The sequence below is a fragment of the Hypomesus nipponensis genome, chromosome 3 (assembly GCF_054491055.1).
Source record: "Hypomesus nipponensis isolate SF chromosome 3, ASM5449105v1, whole genome shotgun sequence".
Taxonomy (NCBI): Eukaryota; Metazoa; Chordata; class Actinopteri; order Osmeriformes; family Osmeridae; genus Hypomesus; species Hypomesus nipponensis.
The window spans coordinates 495,001-515,000 of record NC_140363.1 but is presented as its reverse complement, the minus strand read 5'-3'; the positions used below and the strand labels follow the sequence as shown (position 1 = coordinate 515,000).

General features: G+C 47.1%; 40 non-coding genes and 29 pseudogenes across 40 annotated transcripts; all 69 read right to left on the bottom strand.

Annotated features, from left to right (window-relative positions):
- Nucleotides 1-88: 88 nt before the first annotated feature.
- LOC146297301 (5S ribosomal RNA) lies at nt 89-197 on the bottom strand (annotated as a pseudogene).
- Nucleotides 198-369: 172 nt separating this feature from the next.
- Nucleotides 370-488, bottom strand: LOC146297300 (5S ribosomal RNA; annotated as a pseudogene).
- Nucleotides 489-658: 170 nt separating this feature from the next.
- Nucleotides 659-777, bottom strand: LOC146297299 (5S ribosomal RNA; annotated as a pseudogene).
- A 174-nt stretch (nt 778-951) lies between these two features.
- LOC146297298 (5S ribosomal RNA) lies at nt 952-1,070 on the bottom strand. The gene has a single exon (XR_014736259.1). It is a non-coding gene; the product is annotated as a 5S ribosomal RNA (ribosomal RNA).
- A 174-nt stretch (nt 1,071-1,244) lies between these two features.
- Nucleotides 1,245-1,363, bottom strand: LOC146297297 (5S ribosomal RNA; annotated as a pseudogene).
- A 172-nt stretch (nt 1,364-1,535) lies between these two features.
- Nucleotides 1,536-1,654, bottom strand: LOC146297296 (5S ribosomal RNA; annotated as a pseudogene).
- Nucleotides 1,655-1,822: 168 nt separating this feature from the next.
- Nucleotides 1,823-1,931, bottom strand: LOC146297295 (5S ribosomal RNA; annotated as a pseudogene).
- A 172-nt stretch (nt 1,932-2,103) lies between these two features.
- LOC146297294 (5S ribosomal RNA) lies at nt 2,104-2,222 on the bottom strand (annotated as a pseudogene).
- A 174-nt stretch (nt 2,223-2,396) lies between these two features.
- LOC146297293 (5S ribosomal RNA) lies at nt 2,397-2,515 on the bottom strand. Its single transcript, XR_014736248.1, has one exon. It is a non-coding gene; the product is annotated as a 5S ribosomal RNA (ribosomal RNA).
- A 174-nt stretch (nt 2,516-2,689) lies between these two features.
- On the bottom strand, nt 2,690-2,808 carry LOC146297292 (5S ribosomal RNA; annotated as a pseudogene).
- Nucleotides 2,809-2,982: 174 nt separating this feature from the next.
- LOC146297291 (5S ribosomal RNA) lies at nt 2,983-3,091 on the bottom strand (annotated as a pseudogene).
- Nucleotides 3,092-3,263: 172 nt separating this feature from the next.
- LOC146297290 (5S ribosomal RNA) lies at nt 3,264-3,382 on the bottom strand (annotated as a pseudogene).
- A 172-nt stretch (nt 3,383-3,554) lies between these two features.
- Nucleotides 3,555-3,673, bottom strand: LOC146297289 (5S ribosomal RNA; annotated as a pseudogene).
- Nucleotides 3,674-3,841: 168 nt separating this feature from the next.
- On the bottom strand, nt 3,842-3,960 carry LOC146297288 (5S ribosomal RNA). Its single transcript, XR_014736237.1, has one exon. It is a non-coding gene; the product is annotated as a 5S ribosomal RNA (ribosomal RNA).
- Nucleotides 3,961-4,123: 163 nt separating this feature from the next.
- On the bottom strand, nt 4,124-4,242 carry LOC146297287 (5S ribosomal RNA). Its single transcript, XR_014744017.1, has one exon. It is a non-coding gene; the product is annotated as a 5S ribosomal RNA (ribosomal RNA).
- Nucleotides 4,243-4,428: 186 nt separating this feature from the next.
- Nucleotides 4,429-4,547, bottom strand: LOC146297286 (5S ribosomal RNA). The gene has a single exon (XR_014743906.1). It is a non-coding gene; the product is annotated as a 5S ribosomal RNA (ribosomal RNA).
- Nucleotides 4,548-4,716: 169 nt separating this feature from the next.
- Nucleotides 4,717-4,835, bottom strand: LOC146297285 (5S ribosomal RNA; annotated as a pseudogene).
- Nucleotides 4,836-4,999: 164 nt separating this feature from the next.
- LOC146297284 (5S ribosomal RNA) lies at nt 5,000-5,118 on the bottom strand. The gene has a single exon (XR_014736226.1). It is a non-coding gene; the product is annotated as a 5S ribosomal RNA (ribosomal RNA).
- Nucleotides 5,119-5,282: 164 nt separating this feature from the next.
- On the bottom strand, nt 5,283-5,401 carry LOC146297283 (5S ribosomal RNA). Its single transcript, XR_014743795.1, has one exon. It is a non-coding gene; the product is annotated as a 5S ribosomal RNA (ribosomal RNA).
- Nucleotides 5,402-5,569: 168 nt separating this feature from the next.
- Nucleotides 5,570-5,688, bottom strand: LOC146297282 (5S ribosomal RNA; annotated as a pseudogene).
- A 174-nt stretch (nt 5,689-5,862) lies between these two features.
- Nucleotides 5,863-5,981, bottom strand: LOC146297281 (5S ribosomal RNA). Its single transcript, XR_014736578.1, has one exon. It is a non-coding gene; the product is annotated as a 5S ribosomal RNA (ribosomal RNA).
- A 172-nt stretch (nt 5,982-6,153) lies between these two features.
- On the bottom strand, nt 6,154-6,262 carry LOC146297280 (5S ribosomal RNA; annotated as a pseudogene).
- A 174-nt stretch (nt 6,263-6,436) lies between these two features.
- LOC146297279 (5S ribosomal RNA) lies at nt 6,437-6,555 on the bottom strand (annotated as a pseudogene).
- A 172-nt stretch (nt 6,556-6,727) lies between these two features.
- On the bottom strand, nt 6,728-6,846 carry LOC146297278 (5S ribosomal RNA; annotated as a pseudogene).
- Nucleotides 6,847-7,020: 174 nt separating this feature from the next.
- Nucleotides 7,021-7,139, bottom strand: LOC146297277 (5S ribosomal RNA). Its single transcript, XR_014746619.1, has one exon. It is a non-coding gene; the product is annotated as a 5S ribosomal RNA (ribosomal RNA).
- Nucleotides 7,140-7,309: 170 nt separating this feature from the next.
- Nucleotides 7,310-7,428, bottom strand: LOC146297276 (5S ribosomal RNA; annotated as a pseudogene).
- Nucleotides 7,429-7,600: 172 nt separating this feature from the next.
- LOC146297275 (5S ribosomal RNA) lies at nt 7,601-7,719 on the bottom strand (annotated as a pseudogene).
- A 174-nt stretch (nt 7,720-7,893) lies between these two features.
- Nucleotides 7,894-8,012, bottom strand: LOC146297274 (5S ribosomal RNA). The gene has a single exon (XR_014736215.1). It is a non-coding gene; the product is annotated as a 5S ribosomal RNA (ribosomal RNA).
- A 163-nt stretch (nt 8,013-8,175) lies between these two features.
- On the bottom strand, nt 8,176-8,294 carry LOC146297273 (5S ribosomal RNA). Its single transcript, XR_014743684.1, has one exon. It is a non-coding gene; the product is annotated as a 5S ribosomal RNA (ribosomal RNA).
- A 166-nt stretch (nt 8,295-8,460) lies between these two features.
- On the bottom strand, nt 8,461-8,579 carry LOC146297272 (5S ribosomal RNA). Its single transcript, XR_014738516.1, has one exon. It is a non-coding gene; the product is annotated as a 5S ribosomal RNA (ribosomal RNA).
- A 172-nt stretch (nt 8,580-8,751) lies between these two features.
- Nucleotides 8,752-8,870, bottom strand: LOC146297271 (5S ribosomal RNA; annotated as a pseudogene).
- Nucleotides 8,871-9,044: 174 nt separating this feature from the next.
- Nucleotides 9,045-9,163, bottom strand: LOC146297270 (5S ribosomal RNA). The gene has a single exon (XR_014736204.1). It is a non-coding gene; the product is annotated as a 5S ribosomal RNA (ribosomal RNA).
- A 161-nt stretch (nt 9,164-9,324) lies between these two features.
- On the bottom strand, nt 9,325-9,443 carry LOC146297269 (5S ribosomal RNA). Its single transcript, XR_014743573.1, has one exon. It is a non-coding gene; the product is annotated as a 5S ribosomal RNA (ribosomal RNA).
- A 168-nt stretch (nt 9,444-9,611) lies between these two features.
- LOC146297268 (5S ribosomal RNA) lies at nt 9,612-9,730 on the bottom strand. The gene has a single exon (XR_014738505.1). It is a non-coding gene; the product is annotated as a 5S ribosomal RNA (ribosomal RNA).
- A 172-nt stretch (nt 9,731-9,902) lies between these two features.
- Nucleotides 9,903-10,021, bottom strand: LOC146297267 (5S ribosomal RNA; annotated as a pseudogene).
- A 170-nt stretch (nt 10,022-10,191) lies between these two features.
- On the bottom strand, nt 10,192-10,310 carry LOC146297266 (5S ribosomal RNA). The gene has a single exon (XR_014736193.1). It is a non-coding gene; the product is annotated as a 5S ribosomal RNA (ribosomal RNA).
- A 161-nt stretch (nt 10,311-10,471) lies between these two features.
- LOC146297265 (5S ribosomal RNA) lies at nt 10,472-10,590 on the bottom strand. The gene has a single exon (XR_014746593.1). It is a non-coding gene; the product is annotated as a 5S ribosomal RNA (ribosomal RNA).
- Nucleotides 10,591-10,758: 168 nt separating this feature from the next.
- Nucleotides 10,759-10,877, bottom strand: LOC146297264 (5S ribosomal RNA). Its single transcript, XR_014738483.1, has one exon. It is a non-coding gene; the product is annotated as a 5S ribosomal RNA (ribosomal RNA).
- Nucleotides 10,878-11,059: 182 nt separating this feature from the next.
- LOC146297263 (5S ribosomal RNA) lies at nt 11,060-11,178 on the bottom strand. The gene has a single exon (XR_014743462.1). It is a non-coding gene; the product is annotated as a 5S ribosomal RNA (ribosomal RNA).
- Nucleotides 11,179-11,347: 169 nt separating this feature from the next.
- Nucleotides 11,348-11,466, bottom strand: LOC146297262 (5S ribosomal RNA; annotated as a pseudogene).
- Nucleotides 11,467-11,648: 182 nt separating this feature from the next.
- On the bottom strand, nt 11,649-11,767 carry LOC146297261 (5S ribosomal RNA). Its single transcript, XR_014743351.1, has one exon. It is a non-coding gene; the product is annotated as a 5S ribosomal RNA (ribosomal RNA).
- A 167-nt stretch (nt 11,768-11,934) lies between these two features.
- LOC146297260 (5S ribosomal RNA) lies at nt 11,935-12,053 on the bottom strand (annotated as a pseudogene).
- Nucleotides 12,054-12,217: 164 nt separating this feature from the next.
- On the bottom strand, nt 12,218-12,336 carry LOC146297259 (5S ribosomal RNA; annotated as a pseudogene).
- A 164-nt stretch (nt 12,337-12,500) lies between these two features.
- Nucleotides 12,501-12,619, bottom strand: LOC146297258 (5S ribosomal RNA). The gene has a single exon (XR_014743229.1). It is a non-coding gene; the product is annotated as a 5S ribosomal RNA (ribosomal RNA).
- Nucleotides 12,620-12,787: 168 nt separating this feature from the next.
- On the bottom strand, nt 12,788-12,906 carry LOC146297257 (5S ribosomal RNA). The gene has a single exon (XR_014738472.1). It is a non-coding gene; the product is annotated as a 5S ribosomal RNA (ribosomal RNA).
- Nucleotides 12,907-13,092: 186 nt separating this feature from the next.
- Nucleotides 13,093-13,211, bottom strand: LOC146297256 (5S ribosomal RNA). The gene has a single exon (XR_014743118.1). It is a non-coding gene; the product is annotated as a 5S ribosomal RNA (ribosomal RNA).
- Nucleotides 13,212-13,380: 169 nt separating this feature from the next.
- Nucleotides 13,381-13,499, bottom strand: LOC146297255 (5S ribosomal RNA; annotated as a pseudogene).
- A 170-nt stretch (nt 13,500-13,669) lies between these two features.
- Nucleotides 13,670-13,788, bottom strand: LOC146297254 (5S ribosomal RNA). Its single transcript, XR_014739693.1, has one exon. It is a non-coding gene; the product is annotated as a 5S ribosomal RNA (ribosomal RNA).
- Nucleotides 13,789-13,951: 163 nt separating this feature from the next.
- On the bottom strand, nt 13,952-14,070 carry LOC146297253 (5S ribosomal RNA). The gene has a single exon (XR_014743007.1). It is a non-coding gene; the product is annotated as a 5S ribosomal RNA (ribosomal RNA).
- A 166-nt stretch (nt 14,071-14,236) lies between these two features.
- Nucleotides 14,237-14,355, bottom strand: LOC146297252 (5S ribosomal RNA). The gene has a single exon (XR_014738461.1). It is a non-coding gene; the product is annotated as a 5S ribosomal RNA (ribosomal RNA).
- A 188-nt stretch (nt 14,356-14,543) lies between these two features.
- On the bottom strand, nt 14,544-14,662 carry LOC146297251 (5S ribosomal RNA). The gene has a single exon (XR_014742896.1). It is a non-coding gene; the product is annotated as a 5S ribosomal RNA (ribosomal RNA).
- A 167-nt stretch (nt 14,663-14,829) lies between these two features.
- Nucleotides 14,830-14,948, bottom strand: LOC146297250 (5S ribosomal RNA; annotated as a pseudogene).
- Nucleotides 14,949-15,124: 176 nt separating this feature from the next.
- On the bottom strand, nt 15,125-15,243 carry LOC146297249 (5S ribosomal RNA). Its single transcript, XR_014742785.1, has one exon. It is a non-coding gene; the product is annotated as a 5S ribosomal RNA (ribosomal RNA).
- A 169-nt stretch (nt 15,244-15,412) lies between these two features.
- On the bottom strand, nt 15,413-15,531 carry LOC146297248 (5S ribosomal RNA; annotated as a pseudogene).
- A 164-nt stretch (nt 15,532-15,695) lies between these two features.
- Nucleotides 15,696-15,814, bottom strand: LOC146297247 (5S ribosomal RNA; annotated as a pseudogene).
- Nucleotides 15,815-15,978: 164 nt separating this feature from the next.
- LOC146297246 (5S ribosomal RNA) lies at nt 15,979-16,097 on the bottom strand. Its single transcript, XR_014742674.1, has one exon. It is a non-coding gene; the product is annotated as a 5S ribosomal RNA (ribosomal RNA).
- A 168-nt stretch (nt 16,098-16,265) lies between these two features.
- LOC146297245 (5S ribosomal RNA) lies at nt 16,266-16,384 on the bottom strand. Its single transcript, XR_014738450.1, has one exon. It is a non-coding gene; the product is annotated as a 5S ribosomal RNA (ribosomal RNA).
- Nucleotides 16,385-16,576: 192 nt separating this feature from the next.
- On the bottom strand, nt 16,577-16,695 carry LOC146297244 (5S ribosomal RNA). Its single transcript, XR_014742563.1, has one exon. It is a non-coding gene; the product is annotated as a 5S ribosomal RNA (ribosomal RNA).
- Nucleotides 16,696-16,864: 169 nt separating this feature from the next.
- On the bottom strand, nt 16,865-16,983 carry LOC146297243 (5S ribosomal RNA; annotated as a pseudogene).
- A 170-nt stretch (nt 16,984-17,153) lies between these two features.
- Nucleotides 17,154-17,272, bottom strand: LOC146297242 (5S ribosomal RNA). The gene has a single exon (XR_014739682.1). It is a non-coding gene; the product is annotated as a 5S ribosomal RNA (ribosomal RNA).
- Nucleotides 17,273-17,435: 163 nt separating this feature from the next.
- LOC146297241 (5S ribosomal RNA) lies at nt 17,436-17,554 on the bottom strand. Its single transcript, XR_014742452.1, has one exon. It is a non-coding gene; the product is annotated as a 5S ribosomal RNA (ribosomal RNA).
- A 168-nt stretch (nt 17,555-17,722) lies between these two features.
- LOC146297240 (5S ribosomal RNA) lies at nt 17,723-17,841 on the bottom strand. Its single transcript, XR_014738439.1, has one exon. It is a non-coding gene; the product is annotated as a 5S ribosomal RNA (ribosomal RNA).
- A 186-nt stretch (nt 17,842-18,027) lies between these two features.
- Nucleotides 18,028-18,146, bottom strand: LOC146297239 (5S ribosomal RNA). The gene has a single exon (XR_014742341.1). It is a non-coding gene; the product is annotated as a 5S ribosomal RNA (ribosomal RNA).
- Nucleotides 18,147-18,315: 169 nt separating this feature from the next.
- LOC146297238 (5S ribosomal RNA) lies at nt 18,316-18,434 on the bottom strand. Its single transcript, XR_014742314.1, has one exon. It is a non-coding gene; the product is annotated as a 5S ribosomal RNA (ribosomal RNA).
- A 168-nt stretch (nt 18,435-18,602) lies between these two features.
- On the bottom strand, nt 18,603-18,721 carry LOC146297237 (5S ribosomal RNA). The gene has a single exon (XR_014738428.1). It is a non-coding gene; the product is annotated as a 5S ribosomal RNA (ribosomal RNA).
- A 186-nt stretch (nt 18,722-18,907) lies between these two features.
- Nucleotides 18,908-19,026, bottom strand: LOC146297236 (5S ribosomal RNA). Its single transcript, XR_014742301.1, has one exon. It is a non-coding gene; the product is annotated as a 5S ribosomal RNA (ribosomal RNA).
- A 169-nt stretch (nt 19,027-19,195) lies between these two features.
- On the bottom strand, nt 19,196-19,314 carry LOC146297235 (5S ribosomal RNA; annotated as a pseudogene).
- Nucleotides 19,315-19,484: 170 nt separating this feature from the next.
- Nucleotides 19,485-19,603, bottom strand: LOC146297234 (5S ribosomal RNA). The gene has a single exon (XR_014739671.1). It is a non-coding gene; the product is annotated as a 5S ribosomal RNA (ribosomal RNA).
- Nucleotides 19,604-19,766: 163 nt separating this feature from the next.
- On the bottom strand, nt 19,767-19,885 carry LOC146297233 (5S ribosomal RNA). The gene has a single exon (XR_014739660.1). It is a non-coding gene; the product is annotated as a 5S ribosomal RNA (ribosomal RNA).
- Nucleotides 19,886-20,000: the final 115 nt, after the last annotated feature.

Below are 20,000 nucleotides of genomic sequence, written 5' to 3'. Positions count from 1 at the left end.
GTCAAAATGAAAACAGCTTCCAGCCCCTTTCATGAAGGACTACTTGTGCATATTGCAACATTTCAGTTTCTAAGTGAATGAGCAAAAGAACATACAGCACCTGGTATTCCCAGGCGGTCTCCCATCCAAGTACTAACCAGGCCCGACCCTGCTTAGCTTCCGAGATCAGGCGTTGCCAGGCTGGTATGGCCGTACGAAATAAGTTGACAACCATAGGCTACTTATCCATATACAGATTTGGCAATTGACAATGCAAGGTGGTCTCTCTCTCTCTCTCTCGTGTCAAAATGAAAACAGCTTCCAGCCCCTTTCATGAAGGACTACTTGTGCATATTGCAACATTTCAGTTTCTAAGTGAATGAGCAAAAGAGCATACAGCACATGGTATTCCCAGGCGGTCTCCCATCCAAGTACTAACCAGGCCCGACCCTGCTTAGCTTCCGAGATCAGACGAGATCGGGCGTTGCCAGGCTGGTATGGCCGTACGAAATAAGTTGACAACCATAGGCTACTTATCCATATACAGATTTGGCAATTGACAATGCAAGGTGGTCTCTCTCTCGCTCTCGTGTCAAAATGAAAACAGCTTCCAGCCCCTTTCATGAAGGACTACTTGTGCATATTGCAACATTTCAGTTTCTAAGTGAATGAGCAAAAGAGCATACAGCACATGGTATTCCCAGGCGGTCTCCCATCCAAGTACTAACCAGGCCCGACCCTACTTAGCTTCCGAGATCAGACGAGATCGGGCGTTGCCAGGCTGGTTTGGCCGTACGAAATAAGTTGACAACCATAGGCTACTTATCCATATACAGATTTGGCAATTGACAATGCAAGGTGGTCTCTCTCTCTCTCTCTCTCGTGTCAAAATGAAAACAGCTTCCAGCCCCTTTCATGAAGGACTACTTGTGCATATTGCAACATTTCAGTTTCTAAGTGAATGAGCAAAAGAGCATACAGCACCTGGTATTCCCAGGCGGTCTCCCATCCAAGTACTAACCAGGCCCGACCCTACTTAGCTTCCGAGATCAGACGAGATCGGGCGTTGCCAGGCTGGTATGGCCGTACGAAATAAGTTGACAACCATAGGCTACTTATCCATATACAGATTTGGCAATTGACAATGCAAGGTGGTCTCTCTCTCTCTCTCTCTCGTGTCAAAATGAAAACAGCTTCCAGCCCCTTTCATGAAGGACTACTTGTGCATATTGCAACATTTCAGTTTCTAAGTGAATGAGCAAAAGAGCATACAGCACATGGTATTCCCAGGCGGTCTCCCATCCAAGTACTAACCAGGCCCGACCCTGCTTAGCTTCCGAGATCAGACGAGATCGGGCGTTGCAAGGCTGGTTTGGCCGTACGAAATAAGTTGACAACCATAGGCTACTTATCCATATACAGATTTGGCAATTGACAATGCAAGGTGGTCTCTCTCTCTCGCTCTCGTGTCAAAATGAAAACAGCTTCCAGCCCCTTTCATGAAGGACTACTTGTGCATATTGCAACATTTCAGTTTCTAAGTGAATGAGCAAAAGAGCATACAGCACATGGTATTCCCAGGCGGTCTCCCATCCAAGTACTAACCAGGCCCGACCCTGCTTAGCTTCCGAGATCAGACGAGATCGGGCGTTGCCAGGCTGGTATGGCCGTACGAAATAAGTTGACAACCATAGGCTACTTATCCATATACAGATTTGGCAATTGACAATGCAAGGTGGTCTCTCTCTCTCTCGTGTCAAAATGAAAACAGCTTCCAGCCCCTTTCATGAAGAACTACTTGTGCATATTGCAACATTTCAGTTTCTAAGTGAATGAGCAAAAGAGCATACAGCACCTGGTATTCCCAGGCGGTCTCCCATCCAAGTACTAACCAGGCCCGACCCTGCTTAGCTTCCGAGATCAGGCGTTGCCAGGCTGGTATGGCCGTACGAAATAAGTTGATAACCATAGGCTACTTATCCATATACAGATTTGGCAATTGACAATGCAAGGTGGTCTCTCTCTCTCTCTCTCGTGTCAAAATGAAAACAGCTTCCAGCCCCTTTCATGAAGGACTACTTGTGCATATTGCAACATTTCAGTTTCTAAGTGAATGAGCAAAAGAGCATACAGCACATGGTATTCCCAGGCGGTCTCCCATCCAAGTACTAACCAGGCCCGACCCTGCTTAGCTTCCGAGATCAGACGAGATCGGGCGTTGCCAGGCTGGTATGGCCGTACGAAATAAGTTGACAACCATAGGCTACTTATCCATATACAGATTTGGCAATTGACAATGCAAGGTGGTCTCTCTCTCTCTCTCTCTCGTGTCAAAATGAAAACAGCTTCCAGCCCCTTTCATGAAGGACTACTTGTGCATATTGCAACATTTCAGTTTCTAAGTGAATGAGCAAAAGAGCATACAGCACCTGGTATTCCCAGGCGGTCTCCCATCCAAGTACTAACCAGGCCCGACCCTACTTAGCTTCCGAGATCAGACGAGATCGGGCGTTGCCAGGCTGGTATGGCCGTACGAAATAAGTTGACAACCATAGGCTACTTATCCATATACAGATTTGGCAATTGACAATGCAAGGTGGTCTCTCTCTCTCTCTCTCTCGTGTCAAAATGAAAACAGCTTCCAGCCCCTTTCATGAAGGACTACTTGTGCATATTGCAACATTTCAGTTTCTAAGTGAATGACCAAAAGAGCATACAGCACATGGTATTCCCAGGCGGTCTCCCATCCAAGTACTAACCAGGCCCGACCCTGCTTAGCTTCCGAGATCAGACGAGATCGGGCGTTGCAAGGCTGGTTTGGCCGTACGAAATAAGTTGACAACCATAGGCTACTTATCCATATACAGATTTGGCAATTGACAATGCAAGGTGGTCTCTCTCTCTCTCTCTCTCGTGTCAAAATGAAAACAGCTTCCAGCCCCTTTCATGAAGGACTACTTGTGCATATTGCAACATTTCAGTTTCTAAGTGAATGAGCAAAAGAGCATACAGCACCTGGTATTCCCAGGCGGTCTCCCATCCAAGTACTAACCAGGCCCGACCCTGCTTAGCTTCCGAGATCAGGCGTTGCCAGGCTGGTATGGCCGTACGAAATAAGTTGACAACCATAGGCTACTTATCCATATACAGATTTGGCAATTGACAATGCAAGGTGGTCTCTCTCTCTCTCTCTCGTGTCAAAATGAAAACAGCTTCCAGCCCCTTTCATGAAGGACTACTTGTGCATATTGCAACATTTCAGTTTCTAAGTGAATGAGCAAAAGAGCATACAGCACATGGTATTCCCAGGCGGTCTCCCATCCAAGTACTAACCAGGCCCGACCCTGCTTAGCTTCCGAGATCAGACGAGATCGGGCGTTGCCAGGCTGGTATGGCCGTACGAAATAAGTTGACAACCATAGGCTACTTATCCATATACAGATTTGGCAATTGACAATGCAAGGTGGTCTCTCTCTCTCGCTCGTGTGTCAAAATGAAAACAGCTTCCAGCCCCTTTCATGAAGGACTACTTGTGCATATTGCAACATTTCAGTTTCTAAGTGAATGAGCAAAAGAGCATACAGCACATGGTATTCCCAGGCGGTCTCCCATCCAAGTACTAACCAGGCCCGACCCTGCTTAGCTTCCGAGATCAGACGAGATCGGGCGTTGCCAGGCTGGTTTGGCCGTACAAAATAAGTTGACAACCATAGGCTACTTATCCATATACAGATTTGGCAATTGACAATGCAAGGTGGTCTCTCTCTCTCTCGTGTCAAAATGAAAACAGCTTCCAGCCCCTTTCATGAAGGACTACTTGTGCATATTGCAACATTTCAGTTTCTAAGTGAATGAGCAAAAGAGCATACAGCACCTGGTATTCCCAGGCGGTCTCCCATCCAAGTACTAACCAGGCCCGACCCTACTTAGCTTCCGAGATCAGACGAGATCGGGCGTTGCCAGGCTGGTATGGCCGTACGAAATAAGTTGACAACCATAGGCTACTTATCCATATACAGATTTGGCAATTGACAATGCAAGTTGGTCTCTCTCTCTCTCTCTCGTGTCAAAATGAAAACAGCTTCCAGCCCCTTTCATGAAGGACTACTTGTGCATATTGCAACATTTCAGTTTCTAAGTGAAGAGCATACAGCACCTGGTATTCCCAGGCGGTCTCCCATCCAAGTACTAACCAGGCCCGACCCTGCTTAGCTTCCGAGATCAGACGAGATCGGGCGTTGCCAGGCTGGTATGGCCGTACGAAATAAGTTGACAACCATAGGCTACTTATCCATATACAGATTTGGCAATTGACAATGCAAGGTGGTCTCTCTCTCTCTCTCTCTCTCTCTCTCTCTCGTGTCAAAATGAAAACAGCTTCCAGCCCCTTTCATGAAGGACTACTTGAGCATATTGCAACATTTCAGTTTCTAAGTGAATGAGCAAAAGAGCATACAGCACCTGGTATTCCCAGGCGGTCTCCCATCCAAGTACTAACCAGGCCCGACCCTGCTTAGCTTCCGAGATCAGACGAGATCGGGCGTTGCCAGGCTGGTATGGCCGTACGAAATTAAGTTGACAACCATAGGCTACTTATCCATATACAGATTTGGCAATTGACAATGCAAGGTGGTCTCTCTCTCTCTCGTGTCAAAATGAAAACAGCTTCCAGCCCCTTTCATGAAGGACTACTTGTGCATATTGCAACATTTCAGTTTCTAAGTGAATGAGCAAAAGAGCATACAGCACATGGTATTCCCAGGCGGTCTCCCATCCAAGTACTAACCAGGCCCGACCCTGCTTAGCTTCCGAGATCAGACGAGATTGGGCGTTGCCAGGCTGGTATGGCCGTACGAAATAAGTTGACAACCATAGGCTACTTATCCATATACAGATTTGGCAATTGACAATGCAAGGTGGTCTCTCTCTCGTGTCAAAATGAAAACAGCTTCCAGCCCCTTTCATGAAGGACTACTTGTGCATATTGCAACATTTCAGTTTCTAAGTGAATGAGCAAAAGAGCATACAGCACCTGGTATTCCCAGGCGGTCTCCCATCCAAGTACTAACCAGGCCCGACCCTACTTAGCTTCCGAGATCAGACGAGATCGGGCGTTGCCAGGCTGGTATGGCCGTACGAATTAAGTTGACAACCATAGGCTACTTATCCATATACAGATTTGGCAATTGACAATGCAAGGTGGTCTCTCTCTCGTGTCAAAATGAAAACAGCTTCCAGCCCCTTTCATGAAGGACTACTCGTGCATATTGCAACATTTCAGTTTCTAAGTGAATGAGCAAAAGAGCATACAGCACCTGGTATTCCCAGGCGGTCTCCCATCCAAGTACTAACCAGGCCCGACCCTGCTTAGCTTCCGAGATCAGACGAGATCGGGCGTTGCCAGGCTGGTATGGCCGTACGAAATAAGTTGACAACCATAGGCTACTTATCCAAATACAGATTTGGCAATTGACAATGCAAGGTGGTCTTTCTCTCTCTCGTGTCAAAATGAAAACAGCTTCCAGCCCCTTTCATGAAGGACTACTTGTGCATATTGCAACATTTCAGTTTCTAAGTGAATGAGCAAAAGAGCATACAGCACCTGGTATTCCCAGGCGGTCTCCCATCCAAGTACTAACCAGGCCCGACCCTGCTTAGCTTCCGAGATCAGACGAGATCGGGCGTTGCCAGGCTGGTATGGCCTTACGAAATAAGTTGACAACCATAGGCTACTTATCCATATACAGATTTGGCAATTGACAATGCAAGGTGGTCTCTCTCTCTCTCTCTCTCGTGTCAAAATGAAAACAGCTTCCAGCCCCTTTCATGACGGACTACTTGTGCATATTGCAACATTTCAGTTTCTAAGTGAATGAGCAAAAGAGCATACAGCACCTGGTATTCCCAGGCGGTCTCCCATCCAAGTACTAACCAGGCCCGACCCTGCTTAGCTTCCGAGATCAGACGAGATCGGGCGTTGCCAGGCTGGTTTGGCCGTACGAAATAAGTTGACAACCATAGGCTACTTATCCATATACAGATTTGGCAATTGACAATGCAAGGTGGTCTCTCTCTCTCTCTCTCGTGTCAAAATGAAAACAGCTTCCAGCCCCTTTCATGAAGGACTACTTGTGCATATTGCAACATTTCAGTTTCTAAGTGAATGAGCAAAAGAGCATACAGCACCTGGTATTCCCAGGCGGTCTCCCATCCAAGTACTAACCAGGCCCGACCCTGCTTAGCTTCCGAGATCAGGCGTTGCCAGGCTGGTATGGCCGTACGAAATAAGTTGACAACCATAGGCTACTTATCCATATACAGATTTGGCAATTGACAATGCAAGGTGGTCTCTCTCTCTCTCTCTCTCGTGTCAAAATGAAAACAGCTTCCAGCCCCTTTCATGAAGGACTACTTGTGCATATTGCAACATTTCAGTTTCTAAGTGAATGAGCAAAATAGCATACAGCACATGGTATTCCCAGGCGGTCTCCCATCCAAGTACTAACCAGGCCCGACCCTGCTTAGCTTCCGAGATCAGACGAGATTGGGCGTTGCCAGGCTGGTATGGCCGTACGAAATAAGTTGACAACCATAGGCTACTTATCCATATACAGATTTGGCAATTGACAATGCAAGGTGGTCTCTCTCTCTCGCTCTCGTGTCAAAATGAAAACAGCTTCCAGCCCCTTTCATGAAGGACTACTTGTGCATATTGCAACATTTCAGTTTCTAAGTGAATGAGCAAAAGAGCATACAGCACATGGTATTCCCAGGCGGTCTCCCATCCAAGTACTAACCAGGCCCGACCCTACTTAGCTTCCGAGATCAGACGAGATCGGGCGTTGCCAGGCTGGTTTGGCCGTACGAAATAAGTTGACAACCATAGGCTACTTATCCATATACAGATTTGGCAATTGACAATGCAAGGTGGTCTCTCTCTCTCTCTCTCTCGTGTCAAAATGAAAACAGCTTCCAGCCCCTTTCATGAAGGACTACTTGTGCATATTGCAACATTTCAGTTTCTAAGTGAATGAGCAAAAGAGCATACAGCACCTGGTATTCCCAGGCGGTCTCCCATCCAAGTACTAACCAGGCCCGACCCTACTTAGCTTCCGAGATCAGACGAGATCGGGCGTTGCCAGGTTGGTATGGCCGTACGAAATAAGTTGACAACCATAGGCTACTTATCCATATACAGATTTGGCAATTGACAATGCAAGGTGGTCTCTCTCTCTCTCTCGTGTCAAAATGAAAACAGCTTCCAGCCCCTTTCATGAAGGACTACTTGTGCATATTGCAACATTTCAGTTTCTAAGTGAATGAGCAAAAGAGCATACAGCACATGGTATTCCCAGGCGGTCTCCCATCCAAGTACTAACCAGGCCCGACCCTGCTTAGCTTCCGAGATCAGACGAGATCGGGCGTTGCAAGGCTGGTTTGGCCGTACGAAATAAGTTGACAACCATAGGCTACTTATCCATATACAGATTTGGCAATTGACAATGCAAGGTGGTCTCTCTCTCTCGCTCGTGTGTCAAAATGAAAACAGCTTCCAGCCCCTTTCATGAAGGACTACTTGTGCATATTGCAACATTTCAGTTTCTAAGTGAATGAGCAAAAGAGCATACAGCACATGGTATTCCCAGGCGGTCTCCCATCCAAGTACTAACCAGGCCCGACCCTGCTTAGCTTCCGAGATCAGACGAGATCGGGCGTTGCCAGGCTGGTTTGGCCGTACGAAATAAGTTGACAACCATAGGCTACTTATCCATATACAGATTTGGCAATTGACAATGCAAGGTGGTCTCTCTCTCTCTCTCTCTCGTGTCAAAATGAAAACAGCTTCCAGCCCCTTTCATGAAGGACTACTTGTGCATATTGCAACATTTCAGTTTCTAAGTGAATGAGCAAAAGAGCATACAGCACCTGGTATTCCCAGGCGGTCTCCCATCCAAGTACTAACCAGGCCCGACCCTACTTAGCTTCCGAGATCAGACGAGATCGGGCGTTGCCAGGCTGGTATGGCCGTACGAAATAAGTTGACAACCATAGGCTACTTATCCATATACAGATTTGGCAATTGACAATGCGAGTTGGTCTCTCTCTCTCTCTCTCGTGTCAAAATGAAAACAGCTTCCAGCCCCTTTCATGAAGGACTACTTGTGCATATTGCAACATTTCAGTTTCTAAGTGAAGAGCATACAGCACCTGGTATTCCCAGGCGGTCTCCCATCCAAGTACTAACCAGGCCCGACCCTGCTTAGCTTCCGAGATCAGACGAGATCGGGCGTTGCCAGGCTGGTATGGCCGTACGAAATAAGTTGACAACCATAGGCTACTTATCCATATACAGATTTGGCAATTGACAATGCAAGGTGGTCTCTCTCTCTCGTGTCAAAATGAAAACAGCTTCCAGCCCCTTTCATGAAGGACTACTTGTGCATATTGCAACATTTCAGTTTCTAAGTGAATGAGCAAAAGAGCATACAGCACCTGGTATTCCCAGGCGGTCTCCCATCCAAGTACTAACCAGGCCCGACCCTGCTTAGCTTCCGAGATCAGACAAGATCGGGCGTTGCCAGGCTGGTATGGCCGTACGAAATAAGTTGACAACCATAGGCTACTTATCCATATACAGATTTGGCAATTGACAATGCAAGGTGGTCTCTCTCTCTCGCTCGTGTGTCAAAATGAAAACAGCTTCCAGACCCTTTCATGAAGGACTACTTGTGCATATTGCAACATTTCAGTTTCTAAGTGAATGAGCAAAAGAGCATACAGCACATGGTATTCCCAGGCGGTCTCCCATCCAAGTACTAACCAGGCCCGACCCTGCTTAGCTTCCGAGATCAGACGAGATCGGGCGTTGCCAGGCTGGTTTGGCCGTACGAAATAAGTTGACAACCATAGGCTACTTATCCATATACAGATTTGGCAATTGACAATGCAAGGTGGTCTCTCTCTCTCTCTCTCTCGTGTCAAAATGAAAACAGCTTCCAGCCCCTTTCATGAAGGACTACTTGTGCATATTGCAACATTTCAGTTTCTAAGTGAATGAGCAAAAGAGCATACAGCACCTGGTATTCCCAGGCGGTCTCCCATCCAAGTACTAACCAGGCCCGACCCTACTTAGCTTCCGAGATCAGACGAGATCGGGCGTTGCCAGGCTGGTATGGCCGTACGAAATAAGTTGACAACCATAGGCTACTTATCCATATACAGATTTGGCAATTGACAATGCGAGTTGGTCTCTCTCTCTCTCTCGTGTCAAAATGAAAACAGCTTCCAGCCCCTTTCATGAAGGACTACTTGTGCATATTGCAACATTTCAGTTTCTAAGTGAAGAGCATACAGCACCTGGTATTCCCAGGCGGTCTCCCATCCAAGTACTAACCAGGCCCGACCCTGCTTAGCTTCCGAGATCAGACGAGATCGGGCGTTGCCAGGCTGGTATGGCCGTACGAAATAAGTTGACAACCATAGGCTACTTATCCATATACAGATTTGGCAATTGACAATGCAAGGTGGTCTCTCTCTCTCTCGTGTCAAAATGAAAACAGCTTCCAGCCCCTTTCATGAAGGACTACTTGTGCATATTGCAACATTTCAGTTTCTAAGTGAATGAGCAAAAGAGCATACAGCACCTGGTATTCCCAGGCGGTCTCCCATCCAAGTACTAACCAGGCCCGACCCTGCTTAGCTTCCGAGATCAGACAAGATCGGGCGTTGCCAGGCTGGTATGGCCGTACGAAATAAGTTGACAACCATAGGCTACTTATCCATATACAGATTTGGCAATTGACAATGCAAGGTGGTCTCTCTCTCTCGCTCGTGTGTCAAAATGAAAACAGCTTCCAGCCCCTTTCATGAAGGACTACTTGTGCATATTGCAACATTTCAGTTTCTAAGTGAATGAGCAAAAGAGCATACAGCACATGGTATTCCCAGGCGGTCTCCCATCCAAGTACTAACCAGGCCCGACCCTGCTTAGCTTCCGAGATCAGACGAGATCGGGCGTTGCCAGGCTGGTTTGGCCGTACGAAATAAGTTGACAACCATAGGCTACTTATCCATATACAGATTTGGCAATTGACAATGCAAGGTGGTCTCTCTCTCTCTCTCGTGTCAAAATGAAAACAGCTTCCAGCCCCTTTCATGAAGGACTACTTGTGCATATTGCAACATTTCAGTTTCTAAGTGAATGAGCAAAAGAGCATACAGCACCTGGTATTCCCAGGCGGTCTCCCATCCAAGTACTAACCAGGCCCGACCCTACTTAGCTTCCGAGATCAGACGAGATCGGGCGTTGCCAGGCTGGTATGGCCGTACGAAATAAGTTGACAACCATAGGCTACTTATCCATATACAGATTTGGCAATTGACAATGCGAGTTGGTCTCTCTCTCTCTCTCGTGTCAAAATGAAAACAGCTTCCAGCCCCTTTCATGAAGGACTACTTGTGCATATTGCAACATTTCAGTTTCTAAGTGAAGAGCATACAGCACCTGGTATTCCCAGGCGGTCTCCCATCCAAGTACTAACCAGGCCCGACCCTGCTTAGCTTCCGAGATCAGACGAGATCGGGCGTTGGCAGGCTGGTATGGCCGTACGAAATAAGTTGACAACCATAGGCTACTTATCCATATACAGATTTGGCAATTGACAATGCAAGGTGGTCTCTCTCTCTCTCGTGTCAAAATGAAAACAGCTTCCAGCCCCTTTCATGAAGGACTACTTGTGCATATTGCAACATTTCAGTTTCTAAGTGAATGAGCAAAAGAGCATACAGCACCTGGTATTCCCAGGCGGTCTCCCATCCAAGTACTAACCAGGCCCGACCCTGCTTAGCTTCCGAGATCAGACAAGATCGGGCGTTGCCAGGCTGGTATGGCCGTACGAAATAAGTTGACAACCATAGGCTACTTATCCATATACAGATTTGGCAATTGACAATGCAAGGTGGTCTCTCTCTCTCTCTCTCTCTCTCTCTCGTGTCAAAATGAAAACAGCTTCCAGCCCCTTTCATGAAGGACTACTTGAGCATATTGCAACATTTCAGTTTCTAAGTGAATGAGCAAAAGAGCATACAGCACCTGGTATTCCCAGGCGGTCTCCCATCCAAGTACTAACCAGGCCCGACCCTGCTTAGCTTCCGAGATCAGACGAGATCGGGCGTTGCCAGGCTGGTATGGCCGTACGAAATTAAGTTGACAACCATAGGCTACTTATCCATATACAGATTTGGCAATTGACAATGCAAGGTGGTCTCTCTCTCTCTCGTGTCAAAATGAAAACAGCTTCCAGCCCCTTTCATGAAGGACTACTTGTGCATATTGCAACATTTCAGTTTCTAAGTGAATGAGCAAAAGAGCATACAGCACATGGTATTCCCAGGCGGTCTCCCATCCAAGTACTAACCAGGCCCGACCCTGCTTAGCTTCCGAGATCAGACAAGATCGGGCGTTGCCAGGCTGGTATGGCCGTACGAAATAAGTTGACAACCATAGGCTACTTATCCATATACAGATTTGGCAATTGACAATGCAAGGTGGTCTCTCTCTCTCTCTCTCTCTCTCTCTCGTGTCAAAATGAAAACAGCTTCCAGCCCCTTTCATGAAGGACTACTTGAGCATATTGCAACATTTCAGTTTCTAAGTGAATGAGCAAAAGAGCATACAGCACCTGGTATTCCCAGGCGGTCTCCCATCCAAGTACTAACCAGGCCCGACCCTGCTTAGCTTCCGAGATCAGACGAGATCGGGCGTTGCCAGGCTGGTATGGCCGTACGAAATTAAGTTGACAACCATAGGCTACTTATCCATATACAGATTTGGCAATTGACAATGCAAGGTGGTCTCTCTCTCTCGTGTCAAAATGAAAACAGCTTCCAGCCCCTTTCATGAAGGACTACTTGTGCATATTGCAACATTTCAGTTTCTAAGTGAATGAGCAAAAGAGCATACAGCACATGGTATTCCCAGGCGGTCTCCCATCCAAGTACTAACCAGGCCCGACCCTGCTTAGCTTCCGAGATCAGACGAGATCGGGCGTTGCCAGGCTGGTATGGCCGTACGAAATAAGTTGACAACCATAGGCTACTTATCCATATACAGATTTGGCAATTGACAATGCAAGGTGGTCTCTCTCTCGTGTCAAAATGAAAACAGCTTCCAGCCCCTTTCATGAAGGACTACTTGTGCATATTGCAACATTTCAGTTTCTAAGTGAATGAGCAAAAGAGCATACAGCACCTGGTATTCCCAGGCGGTCTCCCATCCAAGTACTAACCAGGCCCGACCCTACTTAGCTTCCGAGATCAGACGAGATTGGGCGTTGCCAGGCTGGTATGGCCGTACGAATTAAGTTGACAACCATAGGCTACTTATCCATATACAGATTTGGCAATTGACAATGCAAGGTGGTCTCTCTCTCGTGTCAAAATGAAAACAGCTTCCAGCCCCTTTCATGAAGGACTACTTGTGCATATTGCAACATTTCAGTTTCTAAGTGAATGAGCAAAAGAGCATACAGCACCTGGTATTCCCAGGCGGTCTCCCATCCAAGTACTAACCAGGCCCGACCCTGCTTAGCTTCCGAGATCAGACGAGATCGGGCGTTGCCAGGCTGGTATGGCCGTACGAAATAAGTTGACAACCATAGGCTACTTATCCATATACAGATTTGGCAATTGACAATGCAAGGTGGTCTCTCTCTCTCTCGTGTCAAAATGAAAACAGCTTCCAGCCCCTTTCATGAAGGACTACTTGTGCATATTGCAACATTTCAGTTTCTAAGTGAATGAGCAAAAGAGCATACAGCACCTGGTATTCCCAGGCGGTCTCCCATCCAAGTACTAACCAGGCCCGACCCTGCTTAGCTTCCGAGATCAGACAAGATCGGGCGTTGCCAGGCTGGTATGGCCGTACGAAATAAGTTGACAACCATAGGCTACTTATCCATATACAGATTTGGCAATTGACAATGCAAGGTGGTCTCTCTCTCTCTCTCTCTCTCTCTCTCTCTCGTGTCAAAATGAAAACAGCTTCCAGCCCCTTTCATGAAGAACTACTTGAGCATATTGCAACATTTCAGTTTCTAAGTGAATGAGCAAAAGAGCATACAGCACCTGGTATTCCCAGGCGGTCTCCCATCCAAGTACTAACCAGGCCCGACCCTGCTTAGCTTCCGAGATCAGACGAGATCGGGCGTTGCCAGGCTGGTATGGCCGTACGAAATTAAGTTGACAACCATAGGCTACTTATCCATATACAGATTTGGCAATTGACAATGCAAGGTGGTCTCTCTCTCTCTCGTGTCAAAATGAAAACAGCTTCCAGCCCCTTTCATGAAGGACTACTTGTGCATATTGCAACATTTCAGTTTCTAAGTGAATGAGCAAAAGAGCATACAGCACATGGTATTCCCAGGCGGTCTCCCATCCAAGTACTAACCAGGCCCGACCCTGCTTAGCTTCCGAGATCAGACGAGATCGGGCGTTGCCAGGCTGGTATGGCCGTACGAAATAAGTTGACAACCATAGGCTACTTATCCATATACAGATTTGGCAATTGACAATGCAAGGTGGTCTCTCTCTCTCTCTCGTGTCAAAATGAAAACAGCTTCCAGCCCCTTTCATGAAGGACTACTTGTGCATATTGCAACATTTCAGTTTCTAAGTGAATGAGCAAAAGAGCATACAGCACCTGGTATTCCCAGGCGGTCTCCCATCCAAGTACTAACCAGGCCCGACCCTACTTAGCTTCCGAGATCAGACGAGATCGGGCGTTGCCAGGCTGGTATGGCCGTACAAAATAAGTTGACAACCATAGGCTACTTATCCATATACAGATTTGGCAATTGACAATGCGAGTTGGTCTCTCTCTCTCTCTCTCGTGTCAAAATGAAAACAGCTTCCAGCCCCTTTCATGAAGGACTACTTGTGCATATTGCAACATTTCAGTTTCTAAGTGAAGAGCATACAGCACCTGGTATTCCCAGGCGGTCTCCCATCCAAGTACTAACCAGGCCCGACCCTGCTTAGCTTCCGAGATCAGACGAGATCGGGCGTTGCCAGGCTGGTATGGCCGTACGAAATAAGTTGACAACCATAGGCTACTTATCCATATACAGATTTGGCAATTGACAATGCAAGGTGGTCTCTCTCTCTCGTGTCAAAATGAAAACAGCTTCCAGCCCCTTTCATGAAGGACTACTTGTGCATATTGCAACATTTCAGTTTCTAAGTGAATGAGCAAAAGAGCATACAGCACCTGGTATTCCCAGGCGGTCTCCCATCCAAGTACTAACCAGGCCCGACCCTGCTTAGCTTCCGAGATCAGACAAGATCGGGCGTTGCCAGGCTGGTATGGCCGTACGAAATAAGTTGACAACCATAGGCTACTTATCCATATACAGATTTGGCAATTGACAATGCAAGGTGGTCTCTCTCTCTCTCTCTCTCTCTCTCTCTCTCTCGTGTCAAAATGAAAACAGCTTCCAGCCCCTTTCATGAAGGACTACTTGAGCATATTGCAACATTTCAGTTTCTAAGTGAATGAGCAAAAGAGCATACAGCACCTGGTATTCCCAGGCGGTCTCCCATCCAAGTACTAACCAGGCCCGACCCTGCTTAGCTTCCGAGATCAGACGAGATCGGGCGTTGCCAGGCTGGTATGGCCGTACGAAATTAAGTTGACAACCATAGGCTACTTATCCATATACAGATTTGGCAATTGACAATGCAAGGTGGTCTCTCTCTCTCGTGTCAAAATGAAAACAGCTTCCAGCCCCTTTCATGAAGGACTACTTGTGCATATTGCAACATTTCAGTTTCTAAGTGAATGAGCAAAAGAGCATACAGCACATGGTATTCCCAGGCGGTCTCCCATCCAAGTACTAACCAGGCCCGACCCTGCTTAGCTTCCGAGATCAGACAAGATCGGGCGTTGCCAGGCTGGTATGGCCGTACGAAATAAGTTGACAACCATAGGCTACTTATCCATATACAGATTTGGCAATTGACAATGCAAGGTGGTCTCTCTCTCTCTCTCTCTCTCGTGTCAAAATGAAAACAGCTTCCAGCCCCTTTCATGAAGGACTACTTGAGCATATTGCAACATTTCAGTTTCTAAGTGAATGAGCAAAAGAGCATACAGCACCTGGTATTCCCAGGCGGTCTCCCATCCAAGTACTAACCAGGCCCGACCCTGCTTAGCTTCCGAGATCAGACGAGATCGGGCGTTGCCAGGCTGGTATGGCCGTACGAAATTAAGTTGACAACCATAGGCTACTTATCCATATACAGATTTGGCAATTGACAATGCAAGGTGGTCTCTCTCTCTCTCGTGTCAAAATGAAAACAGCTTCCAGCCCCTTTCATGAAGGACTACTTGTGCATATTGCAACATTTCAGTTTCTAAGTGAATGAGCAAAAGAGCATACAGCACATGGTATTCCCAGGCGGTCTCCCATCCAAGTACTAACCAGGCCCGACCCTGCTTAGCTTCCGAGATCAGACGAGATCGGGCGTTGCCAGGCTGGTATGGCCGTACGAAATAAGTTGACAACCATAGGCTACTTATCCATATACAGATTTGGCAATTGACAATGCAAGGTGGTCTCTCTCTCGTGTCAAAATGAAAACAGCTTCCAGCCCCTTTCATGAAGGACTACTTGTGCATATTGCAACATTTCAGTTTCTAAGTGAATGAGCAAAAGAGCATACAGCACCTGGTATTCCCAGGCGGTCTCCCATCCAAGTACTAACCAGGCCCGACCCTACTTAGCTTCCGAGATCAGACGAGATTGGGCGTTGCCAGGCTGGTATGGCCGTACGAATTAAGTTGACAACCATAGGCTACTTATCCATATACAGATTTGGCAATTGACAATGCAAGGTGGTCTCTCTCTCGTGTCAAAATGAAAACAGCTTCCAGCCCCTTTCATGAAGGACTACTTGTGCATATTGCAACATTTCAGTTTCTAAGTGAATGAGCAAAAGAGCATACAGCACCTGGTATTCCCAGGCGGTCTCCCATCCAAGTACTAACCAGGCCCGACCCTGCTTAGCTTCCGAGATCAGACGAGATCGGGCGTTGCCAGGCTGGTATGGCCGTACGAAATAAGTTGACAACCATAGGCTACTTATCCATATACAGATTTGGCAATTGACAATGCAAGGTGGTCTCTCTCTCTCTCGTGTCAAAATGAAAACAGCTTCCAGCCCCTTTCATGAAGGACTACTTGTGCATATTGCAACATTTCAGTTTCTAAGTGAATGAGCAAAAGAGCATACAGCACCTGGTATTCCCAGGCGGTCTCCCATCCAAGTACTAACCAGGCCCGACCCTGCTTAGCTTCCGAGATCAGACAAGATCGGGCGTTGCCAGGCTGGTATGGCCGTACGAAATAAGTTGACAACCATAGGCTACTTATCCATATACAGATTTGGCAATTGACAATGCAAGGTGGTCTCTCTCTCTCTCTCTCTCTCTCTCTCTCTCTCTCTCGTGTCAAAATGAAAACAGCTTCCAGCCCCTTTCATGAAGAACTACTTGAGCATATTGCAACATTTCAGTTTCTAAGTGAATGAGCAAAAGAGCATACAGCACCTGGTATTCCCAGGCGGTCTCCCATCCAAGTACTAACCAGGCCCGACCCTGCTTAGCTTCCGAGATCAGACGAGATCGGGCGTTGCCAGGCTGGTATGGCCGTACGAAATTAAGTTGACAACCATAGGCTACTTATCCATATACAGATTTGGCAATTGACAATGCAAGGTGGTCTCTCTCTCTCTCGTGTCAAAATGAAAACAGCTTCCAGCCCCTTTCATGAAGGACTACTTGTGCATATTGCAACATTTCAGTTTCTAAGTGAATGAGCAAAAGAGCATACAGCACATGGTATTCCCAGGCGGTCTCCCATCCAAGTACTAACCAGGCCCGACCCTGCTTAGCTTCCGAGATCAGACGAGATCGGGCGTTGCCAGGCTGGTATGGCCGTACGAAATAAGTTGACAACCATAGGCTACTTATCCATATACAGATTTGGCAATTGACAATGCAAGGTGGTCTCTCTCTCTCTCTCGTGTCAAAATGAAAACAGCTTCCAGCCCCTTTCATGAAGGACTACTTGTGCATATTGCAACATTTCAGTTTCTAAGTGAATGAGCAAAAGAGCATACAGCACCTGGTATTCCCAGGCGGTCTCCCATCCAAGTACTAACCAGGCCCGACCCTACTTAGCTTCCGAGATCAGACGAGATCGGGCGTTGCCAGGCTGGTATGGCCGTACAAAATAAGTTGACAACCATAGGCTACTTATCCATATACAGATTTGGCAATTGACAATGCGAGTTGGTCTCTCTCTCTCTCTCTCGTGTCAAAATGAAAACAGCTTCCAGCCCCTTTCATGAAGGACTACTTGTGCATATTGCAACATTTCAGTTTCTAAGTGAAGAGCATACAGCACCTGGTATTCCCAGGCGGTCTCCCATCCAAGTACTAACCAGGCCCGACCCTGCTTAGCTTCCGAGATCAGACGAGATCGGGCGTTGCCAGGCTGGTATGGCCGTACGAAATAAGTTGACAACCATAGGCTACTTATCCATATACAGATTTGGCAATTGACAATGCAAGGTGGTCTCTCTCTCTCTCGTGTCAAAATGAAAACAGCTTCCAGCCCCTTTCATGAAGGACTACTTGTGCATATTGCAACATTTCAGTTTCTAAGTGAATGAGCAAAAGAGCATACAGCACCTGGTATTCCCAGGCGGTCTCCCATCCAAGTACTAACCAGGCCCGACCCTGCTTAGCTTCCGAGATCAGACAAGATCGGGCGTTGCCAGGCTGGTATGGCCGTACGAAATAAGTTGACAACCATAGGCTACTTATCCATATACAGATTTGGCAATTGACAATGCAAGGTGGTCTCTCTCTCTCTCTCTCTCTCTCTCTCTCTCGTGTCAAAATGAAAACAGCTTCCAGCCCCTTTCATGAAGGACTACTTGAGCATATTGCAACATTTCAGTTTCTAAGTGAATGAGCAAAAGAGCATACAGCACCTGGTATTCCCAGGCGGTCTCCCATCCAAGTACTAACCAGGCCCGACCCTGCTTAGCTTCCGAGATCAGACGAGATCGGGCGTTGCCAGGCTGGTATGGCCGTACGAAATTAAGTTGACAACCATAGGCTACTTATCCATATACAGATTTGGCAATTGACAATGCAAGGTGGTCTCTCTCTCTCTCGTGTCAAAATGAAAACAGCTTCCAGCCCCTTTCATGAAGGACTACTTGTGCATATTGCAACATTTCAGTTTCTAAGTGAATGAGCAAAAGAGCATACAGCACCTGGTATTCCCAGGCGGTCTCCCATCCAAGTACTAACCAGGCCCGACCCTGCTTAGCTTCCGAGATCAGACGAGATCGGGCGTTGCCAGGCTGGTATGGCCGTACGAAATAAGTTGACAACCATAGGCTACTTATCCATATACAGATTTGGCAATTGACAATGCAAGGTGGTCTCTCTCTCTCTCGTGTCAAAATGAAAACAGCTTCCAGCCCCTTTCATGAAGGACTACTTGTGCATATTGCAACATTTCAGTTTCTAAGTGAATGAGCAAAAGAGCATACAGCACCTGGTATTCCCAGGCGGTCTCCCATCCAAGTACTAACCAGGCCCGACCCTGCTTAGCTTCCGAGATCAGACAAGATCGGGCGTTGCCAGGCTGGTATGGCCGTACGAAATAAGTTGACAACCATAGGCTACTTATCCATATACAGATTTGGCAATTGACAATGCAAGGTGGTCTCTCTCTCTCTCTCTCTCTCTCTCTCTCTCGTGTCAAAATGAAAACAGCTTCCAGCCCCTTTCATGAAGAACTACTTGAGCATATTGCAACATTTCAGTTTCTAAGTGAATGAGCAAAAGAGCATACAGCACCTGGTATTCCCAGGCGGTCTCCCATCCAAGTACTAACCAGGCCCGACCCTGCTTAGCTTCCGAGATCAGACGAGATCGGGCGTTGCCAGGCTGGTATGGCCGTACGAAATTAAGTTGACAACCATAGGCTACTTATCCATATACAGATTTGGCAATTGACAATGCAAGGTGGTCTCTCTCTCTCTCGTGTCAAAATGAAAACAGCTTCCAGCCCCTTTCATGAAGGACTACTTGTGCATATTGCAACATTTCAGTTTCTAAGTGAATGAGCAAAAGAGCATACAGCACATGGTATTCCCAGGCGGTCTCCCATCCAAGTACTAACCAGGCCCGACCCTGCTTAGCTTCCGAGATCAGACGAGATCGGGCGTTGCCAGGCTGGTATGGCCGTACGAAATAAGTTGACAACCATAGGCTACTTATCCATATACAGATTTGGCAATTGACAATGCAAGGTGGTCTCTCTCTCTCTCTCGTGTCAAAATGAAAACAGCTTCCAGCCCCTTTCATGAAGGACTACTTGTGCATATTGCAACATTTCAGTTTCTAAGTGAATGAGCAAAAGAGCATACAGCACCTGGTATTCCCAGGCGGTCTCCCATCCAAGTACTAACCAGGCCCGACCCTACTTAGCTTCCGAGATCAGACGAGATCGGGCGTTGCCAGGCTGGTATGGCCGTACAAAATAAGTTGACAACCATAGGCTACTTATCCATATACAGATTTGGCAATTGACAATGCGAGTTGGTCTCTCTCTCTCTCTCTCGTGTCAAAATGAAAACAGCTTCCAGCCCCTTTCATGAAGGACTACTTGTGCATATTGCAACATTTCAGTTTCTAAGTGAAGAGCATACAGCACCTGGTATTCCCAGGCGGTCTCCCATCCAAGTACTAACCAGGCCCGACCCTACTTAGCTTCCGAGATCAGACGAGATCGGGCGTTGCCAGGCTGGTATGGCCGTACAAAATAAGTTGACAACCATAGGCTACTTATCCATATACAGATTTGGCAATTGACAATGCAAGGTGGTCTCTCTCTCGTGTCAAAATGAAAACAGCTTCCAGCCCCTTTCATGAAGGA